This window comes from Lissotriton helveticus, chromosome 4_1 (genome assembly GCF_964261635.1).
Source record: "Lissotriton helveticus chromosome 4_1, aLisHel1.1, whole genome shotgun sequence".
In the NCBI taxonomy this organism is placed as follows: domain Eukaryota; kingdom Metazoa; phylum Chordata; class Amphibia; order Caudata; family Salamandridae; genus Lissotriton; species Lissotriton helveticus.
In genome coordinates, this window is record NC_136063.1 from 1713394613 (window position 1) to 1713416595 (window position 21983).

Below are 21983 nucleotides of genomic sequence, written 5' to 3' on the forward strand. Positions count from 1 at the left end.
TGACTGACAGGGTCAGAGCGTGCATCACGGAGGAGGTCTCCAAGATGTTTGTGCTAGGGGTGATTGAGTCCTCTAACAGCCCTTGGGCCAGCCCAGTGGTCTTGGTCCCAAAGGTTGCCGCGCCTGGAGCCACGCCCGAACTCCGGTTCCGTGTGGACTACTGAGGACTCAATTCAGTCACCAGGACTGATGCGCACTCCATCCCCAGAGCTGATGAGCTCATTGATCGGTTAGGGGCTGCCCGGTACCTCAGCACGTTTGATATAATATCTGGGTACTGGAAGATCGCCTTAACTGATGGGGCAAAGGAGAGGTCAGCATTCTCCACACCAGAGGGGCACTACCAATTTCGGGTTATGCCCTTTGGGATGAATAATGCCCGTGCCACCTTTCAGAGGTTGATCAACCAGGTGTTGGCTGGACTGGAGGATTTCAGTGCCGCCTACCTGGACGACATGGCAGTGTTCAGCGAGAGTTGGAAAGAACACTGCACCACCTCTGGGAAGAGTTGATGGCACTGCGGAGAGGAGGCCTCATGATCAAGGCGAGTAAATGCCAGATTGAGCAGGGTTCCGTGGTGTACTTGGGACACCAGATTGGGAGCGGACAGGTGGCACCCCTACAACCCAAGATTGATACCATCCTGGCTTGGGAACCCCCCCAAGACCCAGACAGAGGTGGGAGCCTTTTTAGGACTCACATGGTACTTCAGGAGGTTTGTCAAGGGGTATGGCACATTGTTGCACCCTTGACAGAGCAGACTTCCAGGAAGCAGCCCAAGAAGGTGAACTGGAATGTGTGAAGCATTGAACACTGGATGAGGGTCAGCACTCTCCCCAGCAGTCTCACCTGTCTGCCTCTTCAACATCTACATGGCACTGCTCGCTAACATCGTCTGAGCACACCACCTCAACACCATCTCGTACGTTGATGACACCCAGCTGATCCTCTCCCTCACCAAGGACCCAGCCACCACAAAATCCAAGCTCCACGAGGGAATGAAGGCCGTCACAGACTGGATGAAGACTAGCCGGCTGAAACTGAACTCGGACAAAATGGAGGTCCTCATCCTCGGCTCCACCTCCTCTGCATGGGATGACTCCTGGTGGCCGGCCACAATGGGAGCTGCCCCGACACCCACTAACCACGCACGCAACCTGGGGTTCATTCTGGACTCAACCCTCTCTATGACCCAGTAAGTTAACGCTGTTTCCTCCTCCTGCTTCAACACCCTCCGCATGCTCTGCAAGATCTACAGATGGATCCCCAGTGAAACCAGAAGGACGATCACCCAAGCACTCGTCAGCAGCAGGCTGGACTACGGCAATGCCCTTTATGCAGGAACCACGGCCACACTCCAGAAGAGACTCCACCGCATACAAAACGCCTCTGCATGCCTCATCCTCGGACTCCATCGCTCGCCACAGCCACATCACCACCCACCTGAAAGACCTGCATTGGCTCCTGGTCAACAAGTGGATCACCTTCAAGCTCCTCACCCACGCTCACAAAGCACTCCACAACACCAGACCAGCATACCTCAACGAACAACTGTCCTTCTACACCCTGAACCGCCAGCTTCGCTCCGCCGACCTCGCCCCCGCCACCGTCCAACGAATCTGCCAAATGACCACCAGCAGCAGATCATTCTCCCACCTCACGGCAAAGACACGGAACACCCTCCCCGCCCACCTACATCAGACACAGGACCTGCTGACCTTCAGGAGACTTCTCAAAACCTGGCTGTTTGACCAGTAGCTGCTTCCCCCACCCCCTTAGCGCCTTGAGACCCTCACGGGTGAGTAGCACGCTCTACAAATGTTTGATTGATTGAATGACACCTGTCAGAAGGCTTTTGATGCCCTGAAGACCTCCAACTTCTCTAAATAATTCATTGTGCAGGCAGACGCTTCAGAGCATGGAGTAGGCGTTGTGCTTTCACAGATAAATGATGAGAGCCTAGACCAACCTGTAGCCTTCATCAGTAGGAGGTTACTTCCACAGGAACAGAGGTGGAGTGCAAATGAGCTTGAGGTATTTGATGTGGTCTGAGCCCTGAAGAAGTTGAGACCATACTTGTTTGTGACTCACTTCCGGGTTCAGACCGACCACAGGTCCCTCAGATAGTTGATGCAGATGAGAGATGAGAATCCAAAGCTGTTGAGGTGGTCCATTTCCCTACAGGAGATGGACTTCACGGTGGAACACCCCACTGGTACAGAACACGACAATGCTGATGGTCTGTCCAGATCTTACCACCTTAGTGAAGAGACCTCCCAAGGGGTGGTAAGTTCTCCCCACATTTCAGATGGAGGGGACATGTTTTAGACCTGGCACCTTTGGCGTGGGTCTCCCTTCCATTTTTTGCTGTTGCTTCCTGTGTTTTTGCTATATTTTTGTTGGTCTAGATGCTTAGGGCACTTTGCCACTACTATTCAGTGCCAAGGTGAAAGTGTTCCCTATTGAAAATTGTTGTAATGGATTAGTGACTCCATGATTGGCTATTTGATTTACTTGTCAGACCCTAGTACAGTGCACCATGTGTGCCCAGGGCCTGTAAATCAAATACTCCTGGTGGGCTTGCTGCACTTGTTGTGCCACCCACAGAAGCAGCTTGTAAATTAAGACTCGGGCCTGCCATTGCAGAGCCTGTGTGCAGTCTGGGACTGCCATGTGGACTTGGCAAGTGCACACACTTTGTCATGCATTGCATCGAAGCGCCAAGTCTGTCGCATAGTTGGGGGATGCAGTAAGAAACCGACGCATCACCTCCCCATGCAGTAAGAAACCGACGCATCACCTCCTCTCTAGTAAGGAACCCACACATCACCTCCCCTGTGTAACATTAGGGACTAACACATCACCTCCCCCTGAGCAAGGAACCAACGCATCACCTTCCCGGAGTGTAACGAACCGATGCATCACCTTCCCTGCGAACCTTTTTGCTTGAATTTTTTTTAGGTTTCGCCTGCACAACGCTTGCGCTGTGCTTGAGAAATCTATTATTTTTAATATAAACTTAAAAGGGAGTTACATCCCTCCTCCTCTCTTTCCTGGCTTCTTATTGGTTCCTGTGCGTGCCACTTGCTTTCCTCTAATTCTTTTGCCTGTAGCATATTTTCCTGCATCTACCAATGCTTGTTCCGCGTCTGCTTCTCTTATCAGTTTCCCGCCACCGGAATACTGTCAACATCCACTTATGTGGAACTATAATTTTGTAAAGGTTTGCCTTTTACTCTTGCAGCATATTTATATAACAATTTTTCACCCAGAGAGATCGAGGGGCAGATATACAAGCCCCCTGCGCCTCTTTTACGCTGCTGTTGCATCACTTTTGTGAAGCAGCGGCGGCGCAAAAGATGCACCATGGTGCGGGGTATTTACAACGTGACGCATCTCCCAGACGCGTCAAGTTGTAAAGCCCTGCGCCTGAAGGAGGCGTTCCATCGCAGGGAGGGGGCGTTCCGGCGCAGGAACGCCTACCAAAAGTGGCCGAGTGAAATCTACAAGATTTTACTCAATCACTTTTGGGCCCATGCTGCGTCAAAACCCTGCACCTGCTTGAAGCAGGCGTAGGGATTGACGTAACATTGTGGAGATAGGGTCCCCCAGAGCATTGCTGGAGCTGCATCACGCTTGCGACGCAACCCCAGCAATGTGCCGCTTTTTTACGGCACAGATGCGTGAGGCATCTGTGCCGTTTTTGCCCCATGGTGGCCGAGCTGTGGCGCACAATAATTGGCGCATCCCTGCTGATGTGCAGGGATGCGCCAGTTATTGTAAATCTGTCCCCTAATGATTTGCATACATCCACAGGATATTGCGCAGCGCTGTTGAGACTCGAACCGGAATCCACAGCTCTCAAGTCAGCAGCTCTGGGTGCTGCGCCACATCCTCTCTACTTCCATGTTATGTCAGGGAGCTCTTTCCTACTCCTGGACGATGGTTGATGAAAACAGCTCTTTATCCAACATAAAGAGCAATCGGTGCACCAACACATTAATACAATAACAATTATAAAGTCTATGTCCAAGATTTGTTCTTTATAAATAAAAAATATCAAGCAACATGTAGGGTAGACCAGCCAGCACGTTTTGTCCAATACAATGGACTTCTTCAGGGCATGAGTGGGTTCCACTCAGAGGGAGGGGCCATTGTATCTGTGCCAAATGCAGATGACTGGAAACCGGATAGAACAATCACTCTGATATGTAATCATATGAGGTGCCGGGACTAAATACACGGAGTAGCCTGCAAATTCCCGGAATACAAAGCCCAACATTTTGAGTATGAAAGCAACAAGTTAATCACTGTGTCTGTATTCAGCAAAAACGGTCCATGATGGGCATTGTAGTTAGCCCAGCACCCTATTAAGCACCAACATCAACAGAAGTTTGATCTCCCCTCTTTATTACAGGAGCTCTTTCCAACTGATGGTTGATGAAAACAGCCCTTTCTTCATTACATATGTGAAACCGAAGCATTACTAATGCTCGTTGTTGTTACATTCAGAGACCCTTGACCTTGTCTTCAGGCAGGTCGCTCCCCATGCCGCGCAGCTCCACCTGACTGCGCCCGTGCCCTTGTGCCCCGGATCCCGCTGCTGACTCCGTGTCTGTGGGTGTTTGAGGCCTGCCTCCACTCGCAGGCTACCACCTGCGCATCATCCTTGGTGGCCAGTGGGCCTTAGGTATGTAGCTGTTGGTCGCATTCTGTGCCCCCATTACTGTATTGTGACCGCTGTATTTGTGCCCCAGTTTTTTTCTGTGACCTCTTGTCTTGTGACTGTACTGACTCTATTTTTATTTCTGTTGCTGCCTTGGCTTAACTTAGGCTTGCTTGTTTCCTTCCTGTTGTTGTGCTCGTTCTCTCTTCCCGCCGCTGTGTCCCTACGGCCCCACCCCCTGCCCTCATTGGCTCTCCCCCCAATCAGCTGCTCCTCCCTCCCACCTCCCCTTCTTATGGTGGCCGCGCGCCGCTGGCGCACCGAAGGCGCGCCAAAGGCAAACCCGTCTGCGCCCGTCCGTGCCTGGACCGCGCACAGCGCCCGAAACTCTGGACCCCAAAGCCGCCACAACACCAGACTGCACTACGATTCAAGCACCCTCCACGCACTCAACCCCAGACGAGATCACTCCTGCTACCGAGCCACCCCGAATCGCACCCAAGGGCCCTTCACCTGCCGGAACTGCAGCTTCACCAGCATCCGGCTCTCCAAACCATCAACAAGAGAACCCAACCACCTCCGATGCATCCTCTTCAATACCCGCTCCACCCGTAAGCACGCCATCGAACTCTGGGACCTCCGAGACTCAACCACCCCTGACGTCGCCTTCCTGACGGAGACCTGGCTGAACACAACCTCGGCTCCAGACATCGCCATAGCCATCCCAGAAGGCTACAAGATCTCCCGCAGAGACCGCACCAATGGAGTGGGAGGTGGAATCGCCATCATCCACAAGAACACCCTCCGAGTCTTAACCAACACCGACGACACCCTCAACACCGTCGAGCACATTCACTTCCAGATCCACACCGACCTCAACACCACCCTCAGAGGAACACTTGTCTACAGACCACCCGGACCCCGACCACAGTTCAGCGACACCATCGTCGACCTCATCAGCACCCACGCCCTCGCCTCCACGGACAACATCCTCCTCGGGGACCTGAACTTTCATCTTGAGAACAACAACAATGCCAACTCCACCACCCTGACCGACAAGCTCGCCAACCTCGGACTCAAACAGCTCGTGACGACACCCACCCACGCTGCTGGAAACACACTAGACCCCATGTTCTCTGCAAGTCCCCACATCTCCTTCAACCACACCACCGCACCCCACTGGACAGACCACAGATGTGTCCCCTTTACCTTCAGGAAACCCACCACGCACCACCGCACCCAACAGATGCCACGCCGCTTCTGGGACAAGATCACCGAGGACCAACTGACCACCACCCTCGCCCTGGAACCACCCGCCGACCCCGACACCGCCACCATCAACCTCAAACAGTGGATCAACGACTGCGCTGACACCCTCGCCCCACTCAAGACCTCCGCCACCAATCACCCCAACAAGAAAGCTGCATGGTTCACCGAAGACCTCCGGACCTCCAAGTGCACCTGTCGGAAGCTGGAGCAGAGCTGGCTCTGCGACCGAACACCAGACAGCTACACAGCCCACAAGAACGCCACCCGCAGACTCCACAAACTCATCAGGACCGCCAAGAGGACCTCCTTCAAGAACCGCCTAGACAGCAATGCACACAACAGCAAAGAGCTCTTCAACATCGTGAAAGAACTCTCCAACCCAAGCTCCAACACCAACGACATTCCACCATCACAAGACCTGTGCGACTCGCTGGCCACCTTCTTTCACCGCAAGATCACTGACATCCAAGACAGCATCAACACTGCCACCGCCACATCCACCGCCGAGACCACCACCCCGGCGACCACCACCCGCACCAGTCGCCTGACCGCCTGGTCCAACGTCAGCAACGAAGACACCATCAAGACCATGAACTCCATCCACTCTGGATCCCCATCTGACCCATGCCCTCACCACGTGTTCAACAAAGCCAGCACAGCCATCGCACCCCATCTCCAGAAAACAATCAACATTTCCTTCAAGACAGCAACCTTCACGGAGAGCTGGAAGCACGCCGAGATCAACACCCTACTGAAGAAACCCAAGGCGGACCCCAAGGACCTCAAGAACTTCCGGCCCATCTCCCTGCTCCCGTTTCCGGCGAAAGTCACGGAGAAGATTGTCAACAGACAGCTGACCCACTACCTCGAAGACAACAACATCCTGGACCCATCCCAGTCCGGCTTCTGCAGCAACCACAGCACCGAGACCGCCCTCATTGCCGCCACCGACGACATCAGGATCCTTATGGACAAAGGAGAAACAGCCGCCCTCATCCTTCTGGACCTATCAGCAGCCTTCGACATGGTCTGCCACCGCACCCTAACAGCACGCCTCCATGACGCGGGAATCTAAGAGAAGGCCCTGGCTTGGACCACATCCTTCCTCTCCGGAAGAACCCAGAGCATCCGTCTCCCACCCTTCCGCTCCAAGACCACTAAGATCATCAGCGGCATTCCACATGGATCATCCCTCAGCCCAACGCTGTTCAATATCTACATGGCACCACACGCCCACGTCGCCCGACAGCATAGTCTCAACATCATGTCCTACGCCGACGACACCCGGCTGATCATCTCCCTCACCGAAGACCCCCACACTGCCAAAGCCAACCTCCACATTGGAATGAAGGCCATCACCGAATGGATGAAGGACAGCAGGCTGTAGCTGAATTCAGACAAGACGGAGGTCCTCATCCTCGGTCCCACCCCCTCAGCCTGGGACGACTCCTGGTGGCCAACATCACTAGGAACAGCCCCAGAACCCACCAACCACGCATGCAACCTGGGGGTCTTCCTTGTTAGAATTGGGGGTCTCTGGTTGGCGCAAGTATGCCCTTGTGACAAGCAGGGACCCTCTCCTCTAAGTCAGGGCGAAGGATGACCCCTTAGAATTACCCTTGCTCACCCTCTAGGTGCGTGGCGTGAGCAGCCAAGGCTATTCTTCAGGCGTTATTCAGTTAAGCATTTGTAATCACACACACAGTAAAATGTACCAATCCCCCCACAAATGGACACCAGGCTGTGAATATATAAAAATACGCTCCTTTATGTAAAAAAAATATATATATCAGTACAGACTTATCACAAGACCACATATAACGTTGTTTTCAGATTAGGCCACAGATTGTAAATAGGCAAAGCTTGTCTTCTTGGTTCTAGTTCACAAAAAGGTTTCTTTTCACTTAAAAATAGTTCTCTTAGTTCTGGTTACTTTCAAGACAGTTTCCCTTGTCACCGTTATTTTCCCCGTGGTTCTCTTCCCAAGTTCGGGGGATTTTAGATCAGCCCTGGGCTTCTGGGGCACCTCGCAGCGCCTCCCTCGCTCTCCGGGAGGAAATTGACCCGGGCCCTACCGCGGCTCACGCATCGGGCGTGAGTACGCCTACGCCCCGTACGGCTCTTCCCAGCGGCTCGGGGACAGAGTCAGACGCGACCCGGGCTCGGCAGTGCGGTCAGTCTCAGAGGGTCGGGCGCCAGTCAGGGGGGCCAGGGGTCCCAAACGGGGAGTGTGTCACGGAACACTTGGCTCTCACTCACCCGTGCGGGCTCCGGTGGGGCTCGTAGGTCTCCTCCTTCGGCTCAAAAGCACAATCCTTTCTGGTGGACGGGGAAATAACAAGTTGCGGGCCCCGAGGATGCTTTCAGGAGCGGTGCAGTTTCTTTTTGTTCGTTGGGGGCCGAGTCGGCACGGGCAGCGCGACTCGGTCCAGGCAGTGCAGGGGGATCTCTTCTAAAAGCGGAGGATCTCCGGGGGGTGACACACAGCACGGGGGCCCTCAGTACCGACGGTACAGCGAGGGGGCTCCCTTCTTAGTGCGGCGCGGCCTTTCCTAGGGGGGGCAGAGCAAAGCGGGGCGGCCGGGTGCAAAGGAAATGCACGGACGGTCGCCCAGGCCACAGACTGCTCGCGTCCCCTGGATTCCGGCGGGAGGGGCTGAAATCACGCTCAGGCGCTCCTTGAAGCAGGCGGGGGTAGAGGAGCGGCCGGCCTTAGCCCTGGGGCAGAGAGCGACTCCGAGTGGAGCGAGGCTCTCAAGGGCAAGAGGGCAGGCGGGCTCCCAGATACCACGGCCCTAGGAGGGGGCGAGAGGGGGCAGACTTCACCTCCGGCGGGAGGAAATACTCGGCCTCAGATAGCAAACGGGCCCAAGCACAGGAGAACCCACTGGTCCTGGGGTTCAGTTCAGGGGGCAAGCTCAATCAAGCCCTTGGAGAAAAGTTTCAAGCACAAGTCAGCAAAGTCTTTTCAAAAGTCTTCTCCTCTCCTTTCTCAGCAAGGCAAGCAGCAGGCCAGTCCTTCCAGCGTCTTCTTCTCCTTCTAGTTGGGCAGAGGTTCTTTGTGGGAAACAGGATTCTGATTTACAAGGAGCAGGGCTCCTACTTTTATACAGCATTTCTTTTGTCTTCTCAGGCCAGGGGGGCCTTTGCATAACTGCTTTCAGTCTCTGAGTACTTGTTGGGTGTACTTCTGGCTTCTGCTTTCAGTGTGGGGGCAGGAACATCAGACGCTCCACAGGGAGGTGGAGCCAGCATTGTGTGGACAGGGGCAGCCAGGAGTACCTTGATGACAGTGCTTCGCCCTTCCTGGGCCAGGTGCAGGCTGAGTCATCAGTCGCTCCCCAGGGGGGCGGAGCCAGCATTGTGGTGGCAGAGCACAGCCTGATTAAGAGTCCATGGGCACTCCTACCTCCCACTAAGGTGTAATCCTTGCATTCACCACCTGTCATCCCCCAGCCCTGTCACTCACACAACCCAGACAGTCAGATACACATACTGCAGAGGCGGGCTGAAATGGTTAGGCAAGCAAATGCTAACTTTCTAAAAGTAGCATTTGCAAACACAGGATATTAAAATAAACTTTACTAAAAGAAGTATTTTATAATTCTGAGTTCAGGCATACTAAACATTATTTTCTACCATGTTCCCTGAGCCTGCTGGGATTATAGTGTGTAATAATTCCAGCAGCCCATCTGGCCTAAAGGGAACAGGTAGCCTTACACTAGTGAAAAACGAATTTGGCAGTAATTCACTATTAGGACATGCCACACTCATCAGAGCATGTCCTATCTTACACTTACAATGCACCCTGCCCTTGGGCCTACCATAGGGGTGACTAATATGAAGTTAAGGGAAGGTTTAGGGGCTGGCAAGTGTGTACACTTGCCCAGCTAGCATGACAGTACCAGACTGCACGCAGGTTCTGCAATGGCAGACCCTAGACACATTTTAAGGCTGCTTCTGTGGGTGGCGCAACCAGCGCTGCAGGCCCACTAGCAGTATTGGCATTCACAAGCCCTGGCACTCCTGGTGCACTTTACTGGGGACTGACAGTAAATCCAATTAACCAATCAGGTACATCAATCACAGTTACACTTTATATAGGGAGAGCATATGCACTTTAGCACTGGTCAGCAGTGGTAAAGTGCCCAGAGTCATTAAACCAACAAAAACAGGTCAGAGAGAATTTTGGAGGAAGGCAAAAAGTTCAGGGAGGACCCTGCCAAGAGGGCCAAGTCCAACAATCCTCGACTCCTCCCTCTCCATGACGAGGCAGGTCAACGCCATCTCTGCTTCCTGCTTCAACACCCTCCAAATGCTCCACAGGATCTTCAAGTGGGATCCCCTCCGACATGAGAAAAAACATCACCCAGGCCCTCGTCACCAGCAGACTGGACTACGGGAACGCCCTCTACGCAGGAACAACAACCAAGCTCCTAAGAAGGCTACAACGCAACCAGAACACCTCGGCATGACTGAGCCTCGACGCCACCCGACGCAGCCACATCACACCCCTCCTCAGAGGCCTGCATTGGCTCCCCGTCAACAAGAGGATCACCTTCAAACTCCTCATCCACGCACACAAAGCCCTACACAGCGCCGGACCAGCATACCTCAACGGCCGACTCAGCTTCTACACCCCACCCGCATCCTCCGCTCCGCCAACCTTGCCCTCGTCACAGTTCCACACATCCGTAAAACCACCGCCGGCAGCAGATCCTTCTCCCACCTCACCGCCAAGACCTGGAACACTCTCCCTACCGGCGTACGACAGACCCAGGACCTGCTGGCCTTCAGAAGACTTCTCAAGACCTGTCTTTTCGATCAGTAGCAGCCTCCCCTCCCCCTCCTTCCCCCCCCCCTCACCCCCCCCCACCCCAGTGCCTTGAGACCCGCACGGGTATGTAGCGCGCTTTACAAGTGTTTGTTTGATTGATCGATTGATTGAGAGATATCACACAGTAACAGGCATACACCTAAAACAGACCAAACGTATTGGCTTTGCCAATACTTGTTAGCAGTATCAGATAAATGTCTAACAGCAATGATTTGGTGGTGAATAATTTGAATAAAAAATAATTCAATTGTGAAAAATGGGACTGTGAATTAAACATTACCAAGATCTGTGGAAGGTGTGGTAGCCTTCAAGATGTCTGAGTCATTCCTGCTCATCCCTTCACACCACTCTTCTCTGCAGTCTCTCTGATTGACATCTACACCCTTTTTCTCACCACATCTTTCTGAGACCCTCCACTTGCATACCTCAGACCTCTTTCCTCTTCAGCACCCTCTCCTGGAGTGGAGTTATGGACACCTTTGTGAACCTTCTCAAACTTACCTAAGCCAACAAGGAACTGATGTATCAGCATAAACAGTTTTCTGCTGTGAATTGAGTCTTTTTATTCGGCTCAGTATTTCAACAGGGGCACAACAAGCATGTATTTCCTGCTGGGGAAAGACAATGCTTGTAGGTACTGTGCCAGGGTTACTTAATTTCTTCCCCTTTACATCAGTTTCTGAAATCAAAGACGATTTTTTGCACAGATATGTTTTTTTAAAGTATGCTCTAATGGAAGGCTGGTCATATTTTCCCGAATGCTGTTGGCAGTATGGAAAGGCTGTTTTTTTCCCCACATTCACTAAGAACTCATCCTTCATAAAGAAAACAATTAATAAACATTGGGGGATTATCAATTCTGGAGATCTGAACTTCCCACGCCAAAGATTTGCGTTCAAACGGACCCCCAACTTAAAGGATGCACTGGTCCATACCAGACCCAAGAAAATGAACACAAGTAACCAGAGTACACTGTGGGATCTCCCACCGGTTCAAGGTCATTTCCCCTGTGGGGGATGTGCAGTGTGCCCACAGACTAGAATTACAAAAGAGATTCAACTGACCGATTCATTCATCTGGCGGTTACACAGACACACAAATTGTAACAGCACCAAATGTATCTACCTTCTTACGTGCCCTTGTGATCAACACTATATGACAATGAGACAAGTATAACTGTGCATCCAAGAGCATAAAAGCAACATAAGATGCCTTAAGACACACACCAAACTGTACCAACACTACAACCAAAAAGGTCACACAGCTGAGAGCATACGCTGGTTGGTCCTTGAAACTCACCCTGGCATCACCAATCAGGGTCTGTTCAGGATTGAACAGAGGTGGGTACATCGTTTAAGACGACATAGTGGGTCTTAACGATGCTGTACCCTGGTCCTCCTTTCGTTACTAGACCACTGGAGTGACCGCCTTTTACAGTCATGAACCCTTGCCTCTATCTCTCCATTAAGTAATCCCCGAAATACGTGCACCAATGAGCTCGATGCTATCTTGTGAGCTAATACCATAGCCTTCACACGTATTCCCAAATACTTATTAAATTTGTCATTATACCAGACGATTTGCTTAATAAGCAAGAACTAGATTGTCTAAATAACTAACCCCATTTAGCGCCGTGAATCTCTCACGATAGCCCATTACGTTGCTCCAGGCAACACTCCCACCTCCAGGCAAGGTTTTCATCTCCAACATGGCCGACGGCAAAACCCTCCCTTTGCCACCAGGAACAATAATCCGATACTAGCTCGTTCGGCCTACCACCGCGCATGCGCGGTTAGTAACCGCGCAACCCCGCCCCAGCCCGACCGATGGGATTATGGCAGCACAGTGTACAAGAACACCCGTCTTTTCGCAACTTCTCCACCAGTCGCTCCTGATCCCGTCCGGATAACGCGTGGGGGTAGGTTTGCAGGCGAGACCGCACACCGCATGGGTAAGTGTTACCAGATCTGCGTCGGTCCACTATGGGTTCTGTACCACGAATTCAGTCGAGGCTAGCCATGCCTCGATACGATGGGGTCTCCTGTTTTCACTGTTACCGCTTCATCTGGGGCATTACGGCATAGACAGGGTCCGGAGGCCACAGCAAACATTGTGTGCTGGTTAGACACACGCTGGCAAACATACATGGCTACGGTCTTTACTCAGGTCAACGCACTTCCAGCCTTTGCTGACGGTGTGGGACACGAGGGTTTTGACGGTGCTCCATGTTCTGTCCTGTCAGTCGCTACCAGCGCAGTAACGGCTGCCCCTCTCGAATCCACATCGGCGGCCAGTTTCTGCCACAGCTGGCGGTCCACGGTTTGAACAGTGGACACCAGTAGTGTTATGGGCTGTACTATGCCGGATGATAGTGGTCATTACCAAGACCTGTTACCGGCTCATATTTGAACATACAAATTGTCCTCTCCTCCCTTCCCCCTCCTCTCTTAGGTCCCTGACTCTTCTGTGCAGGTCCCACAGAGCAGACTGCGAGGCATCCTAGGGATTCGCTTAGGGTAAGCGTGCCTTGTCCTTCTTCATTCCATTAGGCTCCTCCTGAGCCTTTTTATGTTTCTCTGAGTGTGTGTATAAAGTTATATGTAGAAGTATGCACCTAGGTTACATAGGAGGGCTATATTGATATCTACTCCTATTATATTCCTTTTTTTCCCAGGTTGCATTACACCAGACAGGACCATTTGGCCTGTCTCACTACAGACCTAGAGAATAAGGTTGTATAACTAAAAGGTTTTTTCTTCACTGTGTAGTACTAACACTAAGGTCCTGAGGAATTGCTAGATTAGCAAGAAACATGTCGACCTAAACTGAGGGTTACAGATAGTTTCACCACACACACCCGTGGTGTCTAGCTCCCCTCCCACCAATTTTAACCAAGGGAGTTAGCCACATCAATAAAGTTCCTTGTGGACTAACCCACCTTTTTTAATTAATCACCACTTATCCACGACTACACATTTACCTACCCTCTCACACGCATGCACCTTATGGCTGGAACAAAAGATCTCCGCTAAAGAGCCCCTTCGCGGGTGCCCGTCAGACATTGCAGCGCCAGTCTGACGAGGAGCAGGACCCATATGATGAAGTATGACACCTAGCTTGCTGGGTTATATGAGGGTTCTAGTTCCCAAGAGGGAATCCCCCCTCACCCTTCCCTCTTGGTTATTTCCCTTCTACACTACACACACACACACTCCCTTCCCACCCATCCTCCCGGGGAACTTTGTGTATCTTCTTTGGTGCTGCAGTATGAAAAGGCTGCTCACAGTCTACCTTGGAACAGTGTGTTTGTCTATGAAGGCCAGGATTTGCAAATAACATGGGTATGTCAGACATTTGCTTTTAAGTTTTATTACATGTTTGGAGATAATTCATGATTTTCAAACGGCTCTGACACGTCTGTTATCCCATTTTGGCAACTTCTCCTGCTGCCACAAAGCAGACTGGAAGATCTGGGAGAGTGTTGGTCATATCTAATGCTTTTACAGTGCCTTCAGGAAGCAACACGAGAGAATTAACAACCGTCATTTAATAATAATGCTTTCTTTAATAAAAAAAACCAGCTTAAGAAATGCTACTGTACAGGTCCGAATTTCCAATTAGGCAAAGGAGGCCCCGGACTATGGGTCCCAATCCTTTTAGGGGCCCCGCAATAACAGATAAAAATAATACTGATATGATCGTGAAAGAAAATTACAAACGCTTTCCAATTAGTTTTGTTTAAAGACATTAATAATTGTTAATGTTTTGTTTTGTCTGATTAAATAGATTTATGAAAGCTGTTGGTTAATACAATTAAAAACTTATTAGGAGATAATTTGCGAGGGACCCCCCGAAATTTCGACTGCCTAGGGGACTCCACTGGGTTTACTCCGGCACTGCTACATTGCTATAAAAACGCGAAAACGTGAACAGAATTGTTACTGGTCATTTTCCTCTTACCACTCATGGTACTACGAGGCCTTGAAGATGCTGCGGTCGACCTTGTACAAAACAAAGCAAGCCCAACATGAGAAATGCAATTAGCTGCTTGCAACGAGATGCTGGGAAGAGCTGGGTCTCGCCGTGGTTGGTACACACGAGGAGCGCGCAGTGTGACGGGGGCCATGAATAAACAGGCCCAGATTAGCTCGCCCTTTGGCCTCGAGTCACCTGTCAGGATTCAGGCAAAGATGATGCATGAACAACCGTCCAGTCCGAGCTGTAATTCATTTCAGTGTTCACCCATCCTTCCGTTTCTTTGCATATTATATTTTAAAAGCATGGAGGGAAGAGGCATGCATTTCCGCTGTAGTGACTCATTGTCAGAAATGCTTGATTGCTTTCACTCCGTTCCTGAGTGCATGCCAAACGACGCTGCTGATCCTGAATAGAGGCAATCTATGCTCTCTGTAGGAAATTGTGCTCCCTGTAGATTTCACGCGCTGGCAGCAAATCCCTGTAAATTTTACTTTTTTTTAAATGAACATTGCACATTGAGCTACCTACAGTAGGACTGTAATACACGCTGTGGTGCGCTTTTTGTAAAACAATTCAAGTTTTGAAAACTCTCAGATTTCTGACTAGTATGGCATTTGGAGCTTAAGGGACAGTTATGCCCAGACCATTTGACGGTGGTCGGTCAAGAATGACTTAAACCAATTCCACACCGTCCCCCGAAAACCGATCTCCCAGAGTCTTAAAAGGAGACCGTCGTGGGGAACGGTGTCGAAAGCCGCCGACAAATCCAACATGACCAAGATGGCTTTCCCCCCTGAGTCCAGAATCTCTCTTATGGCATCGGTGACCTCCAAAAGAGCAGTCTCCGTGCTGAAATTCGCACGAAAACCCGATTGAGAGTCATGCAAGATATTATTACTCTCGATGAAACTGGAAATAGAGAGATGCACATGCTTCTCAATCACCTTGGCCAGAGAAGGGAGGAGGGAGATTGATCTGTAATTAGCGTGAACAAGGGGATCTAACGAAGGTTTCTTAAGCAGCGGCAGAATCAAGGCATGCTTCCATGCCGGAGGTACCTCTCCCGAAATCAGGGAAGAGTTCAGCAGCGGATTGAGCAAGGTATTGACTGCAGGCGCTACTCTCCCCAGGCATTTCGCTGGGCAAGGGTCAAGTGGTGAGCCCGACTGGAGTCGAGACAGGAGGTCAAGGGAGCTAGCAAGAGAAATAGGAGGGAAAACCGAAAGGAGAGGACCATTCTTTTCCAATGAAGATGGTAAAGTGGTCAGATGGCTGGCAGCTGGAATAAGGCCAGCGTCAGGGAAGAGTCTTGAATGAATTTAATTTTATTAATAAAAAAATCACTAAGCTGGCTAATCCAAGCTTCAGTATGGGAATGGATAGGCGTGCTCGAGGAAGGAGAGATAAACTCTTTTACTATCCTAAAAATCTCTTTGCTCGTGTTTTCAGCTTCCTCGATTCTGCGCTCAAAATAATCCACAATATGTTTGTGGTAAAAACGAATAGCATCCCTCTATTTTACTTTGTCATCCGGGTTATACGTGCGCCGCCATGCTCTTTCAGCCCTCTTGCAATCTTGGCGCATCTTACCAAGAAGAGGAGTAAACCAAGGGGCCGAAGCGTGTCTACTCACAGACTTAGCTAGCTTACCGGGAGCTAACTCCTCAAATCTGGCTGTAAGCCACTTCTGAACCGAGTCGAGATTTTGCTCCAGGTTACCAGATAGCTGGCAGGGATGACAACGGAGAGCATCAAAGAGCATTTCTGCCGTAACCTGATGGAAAGGTCGGGCCACCCTTCTGGCATCTTTCGGCACTCTTGTACCAGGCGTGGCAGAAAAAGGGATACAGAATTTAATTAAGTCTGTAAGTAACCACGTTTTTATTTCCCTCTCTTCTTCAACTACATTTCTTTGATATCATAGACCATCAGATTGCTTTGTTGATATTGAGTATAGGATTTGGGGATTCAATCTGTTGTAGGTCTTTAAATATGTTCCCTTTGACCCTTACTTCCTAGTGGAGTTATTTTCGTGACAGAGTACATAGAGTCACTGGCGCCTCCGGCCGGACGCCCCCAGTCCTCCACGTCCTCCTCGCCAGTATTGGCCCGTGATGCTGCACTTGGCCTGGTGCTGCGGCGTACGGTTACCACCAGCACGGACAGGCTGCTGAGACTTGATGTGCACTCACTGGCATCATCCCCCCCCTTGCTTGGCCATGGCCAAACGCCTGCTGATTCTGGACAGCTGTTGTGACCTGTTCCAAGGCCCTGGCGACGTCCTGGCAGCATTGAACCATCTGACTTTACATCGTCAGGGACCGGCGCGAAAGTTGGGAGGTTGCATTACTAATCAGATGGTTGGATCTGGTGTATGCTGACAGGTGAGTCAGCAGCTGGCGGTGGCGGTGGATGTCCTGCTGTGACACCATGATCTGGCTGTTCTCCCTGACAGCAGCCGTCAGCACCTGCACGCTTTCCGCGAGCTGGCTCACGTTGCGCGCAGTCCTATAAAACTGCAGCTGCATGGCTGCCATGTGCCGTGCCTGCTTTTGGTGGACAGCAAGCATCCAGCGTTCTATGCCCAGCCCAGGATCTCGGACATGTTCACCCCTGCCAGCGCGTGTTGACACGTTGCGCTGCTGCCTCATCAGTCCGCTGGACTGCGAACGCACAGTGGCTGTGCGCTGTGTCTGCCTCCTGGGTGGTGGTGTGGCCTGTACCACTGCCATGGGTGTCACATGGGGTGGTTGCTGTCCTCCTGTGGCTGCACGGGTGGCCCTGTCCACATGGGGAGGTGGTGGTACTGGTGCTGGTGGTTGTGATAGTCCAGGTCATGGGGCAGGATGGCCCTCTCCCTCGGTGTCCTCAGGGTTCTCCTCAATCTGGAGTGCCTCGCTGTCTGTGCTGGGTTGTTCTGACGCACCTGTGATGTAAACGGGTGCATGATTAATGATACGTATCTTGCACATGGGATGTTGCAACATGCATGCAGGCTTGCATTCCCTGACTGGCTTTAGGGATATGTTTCACTTGACAGGTCTGGTTGTGTGTGGCTATCCGGGAAATATTGTCACACTACAGGTCCCACAATGCAATATGGCATTTCAGGTGTGCATGGCCTGCATTACTGGGGTTATCAAATGGCTAGCTCTGGAGGCATGGGCATTGTTAGGGGACGGGGTCGCAGTTGCATGGCACTTACCTTGGGATTGTTGGGTGGGTCGGGAGGTGTCCAGCCGGGTGACCCCCACGCAGGCTGCAGGGTTGAGTGTGTCCTCCACCAGGTCTTCAAGTGGAGTGTTGGGCGCAACTGTGGGGTCTCCTCCTCCGGTGGCATGTTGCTCCCCCAGCATCTCAGCAATGCGTTCTTTGGCACGACCTCTAAGGTCGTACCACCTCTTTTTCAGCTCATCAATGGAGCGCTGGGTCACTCCAACAAGGTTCACCTTGGACCGGATGCGCTGCCAAATGCGCCTTTTGTTGGCTTCCGGAATTCCTTGCCAAACAGCCTGTCATGGTCCCTGCTTACACCCTCGATGAGGAACTCCAACTCCTGTTCAGAAAATTTTATTTAGCTTTTTCTGCCAGGTGCACTGCTTCCTGCTGCTTCCTGGGACATTCTGTTTTGGTGTGTGTGTCCTGTTGTGGTGCTGCAGGATGTGTCTTGTGGAGCTCTGGGCTGTGCTTCTTCCACTCTCAGGCTCTGTGTTCTGAAGGAGTGAGGGAACTGCCTACTTCCTGGTTGTGAAGTCATCATTGTGCTCGAAATGCGACTTCCCGTTTTTGCGATCTTGCAATTAGCGAGAGCGCAATTTGCGATTTCGGTAATTGCGAGATCGCAATTTCAATATGGGAAATGGGTGATTCTGCGATTTTTGTGCGATTTTGCGAAAATTGAAATCGGCAATTGCGGCCGACTGCGATTCACTTTTTTTATTCGCTTTTCTTGATGCATCCCATTCTGCGAATTCTAAATTGCAATTCGGTATTTTTCGCAATTTGGAATTTGCAGAATCTGGCCTTGATGCATCTGGGGGTTAGGGCGGCCAGATGTATGAAGCTCAAATGGGTTCGCAAACGCCGAAATTCGGCGTTTGCGAACTCATTTGAGCAAAATGGTATGTATGTAGCAAATTTCAGTGCAAAATAAGGAATCGCAAATTTGTGATTCCTTATTTTGCGATTGCATTTAAGGAATCGTACAATTTGCGATTCCTTAAATGCAATGTATGGTGCAAAAAAAATTGCTAATTGTCCCTAAGGAATCGCAAATTACCACCAACTTCAAGTTGGTGGTAATTTGCAAATTTCTTGAAAAATGCCAATTTTTGCATTTTTCAAAATGCCATGTGATGCACATACATTCCCTTAGGGCATGTATGTGCACCACATGTGCAACCCTTGCTTATTCCAGGGGTGCAACAGGGTGTCCTTTGGACACCCCTGCCCCCTGGAAATTATTCTCAATTTGCGATTAGCAAATTGCGAATCGCAAATTGAGAATAATTTCACATTCATTCCTATGAGCCTCCTGGCCCATAGAAATGAATGCGAAATTATTCCTTAATTGCGATTAGTAATTTGCTAATCGCAATTAAGGAATTTTAAGAAATCGCTAAAAAAGAGCGAATTTCTACATACATACCATTTTGCAATTCTCAAATAGCGATTCCTTAAAAATTTCTAATTGAGAATCGCAAAAGTGTATCTTGATACATCTGGCCCACAGTACTTTGCAAAGAGGCACCACACCACCCCAGAGTTTGATATAGAAAAGATGGTTTCCATGTCAAAAGTGTATTTGGAAACCTTAATTAAAGAAGCTGTAAATGCTACCTTTGCTGAATCCAAAGACAAAAGGCCCAAACTTTGCACTGATGCTAATGAGCACCAAAAATAAGGGCCCAAAGGAAAGTATGTGCAGATGAAGCAGTTGGTGGAACTCTTTAAACACATAAAAGGGGGTTTTAAACATGAAGACAAACCTCCAAGACAAGAGGAGAATTCTTGTGTCCAAGTACACTACATCAAGGATGGTGGTAGCAGCTTTCCATGATGTAATAATTAATGTATTGCTACAAGAGTGGAAAGATATTAGAAAAGTTTCACCCCTGAAATGTTTATCATAAAGATACCCATTAAAACACTTTCATGAGACCTTTTCACAGGTTTCTAAAGTCAACACAGTATTAGCTAGCATACCTTCATAATCCTCTCTGGCATCTGAAGAAGCATCTATTCCAAACGTTGTTGAATTAAAGATTGAATTGTTATTTAAAGGTCATATATAGTAGCACATTTCTCTATTGGGGCTGGAATGCATGCATCGTATGCTTCTCAAGCCCTATTGAAAGATGTCCAGTCTCTGATTGTGTACAGGAGGCAGCTATTTTCGATAATATGGAACTTTTGGCTCAGTTTTTATCAGACACAACCTTACATTCATTGTGGTCTTCAGCTAGGGCACCCACGGTGGCTGTCACTATGTGGTGCTCTGTTCATTCTAACAACCAGGTCATGAGTCCTTTCCTGAATTCCCGAAGCAATGAGGTGGTCCTAAGTTGCAGGGGAAGGTTGTTCCTCCGCTGTAGGCTCTACGGATCCAGAGATATCTGCAAGGAAGAGGGAGGTGGATCTCAGGTGTGTGGTCCGTAGGTGGAAGGTCAATCATTTATTAATGTCTGCTGGTCCTTCGTTATGCAGGGGTTTGTACGCGTGGGTCAACATCTTGAACTAGCATCTCCTCTGTATTGGGAGCCAGTGTAGCTTCTTGAGGTGCGGAGTGATGGGAGTCTGTCTGGGGAGGTTGAGAATGAGTCTTGCCACTGAGTTTTGTATTGTCTGTAGTCCCTTTAGGAGGCATACCGTTTTTTCCTTTTTTTTTTTAGTTTTATATAGCGCAAACTAGACCCGAGACATTGGGTATCAAAGTGATTCCTGTGTAGAGAGTGTTCCATAGTCCAGCCTGCTGGTGATGAGGACTTGAGTGACAGTCCTTCTGAAGTTGATTGAGAACCACTTCAAAATCTTATGGAGCATGGGTAGGGTGTTGAAACAGGCAGACTAGACTGCATTTACCTGTTTCTGCATAGATAACTTGCTGTCCTAGATGATGCACAGATTGCGAGCTTGGTCTGTCGGGGCAGGGGAATAGCCATGATCAGCAGGCCACCATGCGTCGTTCCATGGCAAGGTGTTGTTCTCAAAGATGGGGACTTCCATCTTGTCCGTTGTGAGCTTCAGACAGTTGCCCTTCATCCAGTCAGATGTCTCTGGTGGTGGAGGGGTCTTCTGACAACGAGAGGATGAGCTAGGTGTCATCAGCATAGGAATTATGTTGTGTCTGTGTAATCTGACGGTGTTGGCCAGGGGGGTCACGTACATATTGAAGAGGGTGAGGCTGAGGGACGATCCTTGTGTGACTCTGCAGATGATCTTCTTGGGTTCCATGGAGAATGGTGGGAGAGGGATTCTCTGGGTTCTTCCAGTGAGGTATAGGGTGATCCATTTGAGGGTGTTCCCTGGATTCTGATTTGGCAGAATCTGTTGATCAGGATATGGTGGGTAACGGTGATGAAAGCAGGTGACAGGTCCATGGATTAGGGCTGCTGTTTTGCAACGGTCCAGGAGGGCCCTTTTGTCATTGATGGCTGTGGATGCACCATTTTCCTTTTTTAGGATCAAAGGTGTTGGGTCCTGAGCTTACTGACTTTGTGTAGAAGAGAAAAAGTGTTGCAGATATTTAGAACACCTTCAAGCACAAAATCATTCCTTCAAAATAAGACATCTCAAGTTCTGGAAGACAACTATCAACCCTTTCCAGGCCAGGTCTGAGATCGGTGGCCTGCGATGGCAGAAAAACCCCGACCACAGCCAAACACTCATTAACATGCACTGATGATGTGATGGAGGCAGTAGTATGAAGAATCAACAGTTTCTATCCTCAATGGTAATCCTGGTTTCTGATGGCTAGATGGGTCTTATCAGTCATGAAGAACAGTTATGGGATAGACTTTGCTGCTCCTCCACCAGTTCCTCTTTTCAGAACAGCTCAGTTGCCATGGCTATGGAAAAGGTGACAAACCATGAAACAAGTGATACAATCCTCCTTACATAAAAGAGCATTGCACCAGTTCGAAAACTGTAGAAAGAACTTGGGGTATGTTCCAAACTTTTTTTTAGTGTGACAGCCAGACTAGAGCGTCAGACCAGTGTTGAATGGAAAGACAC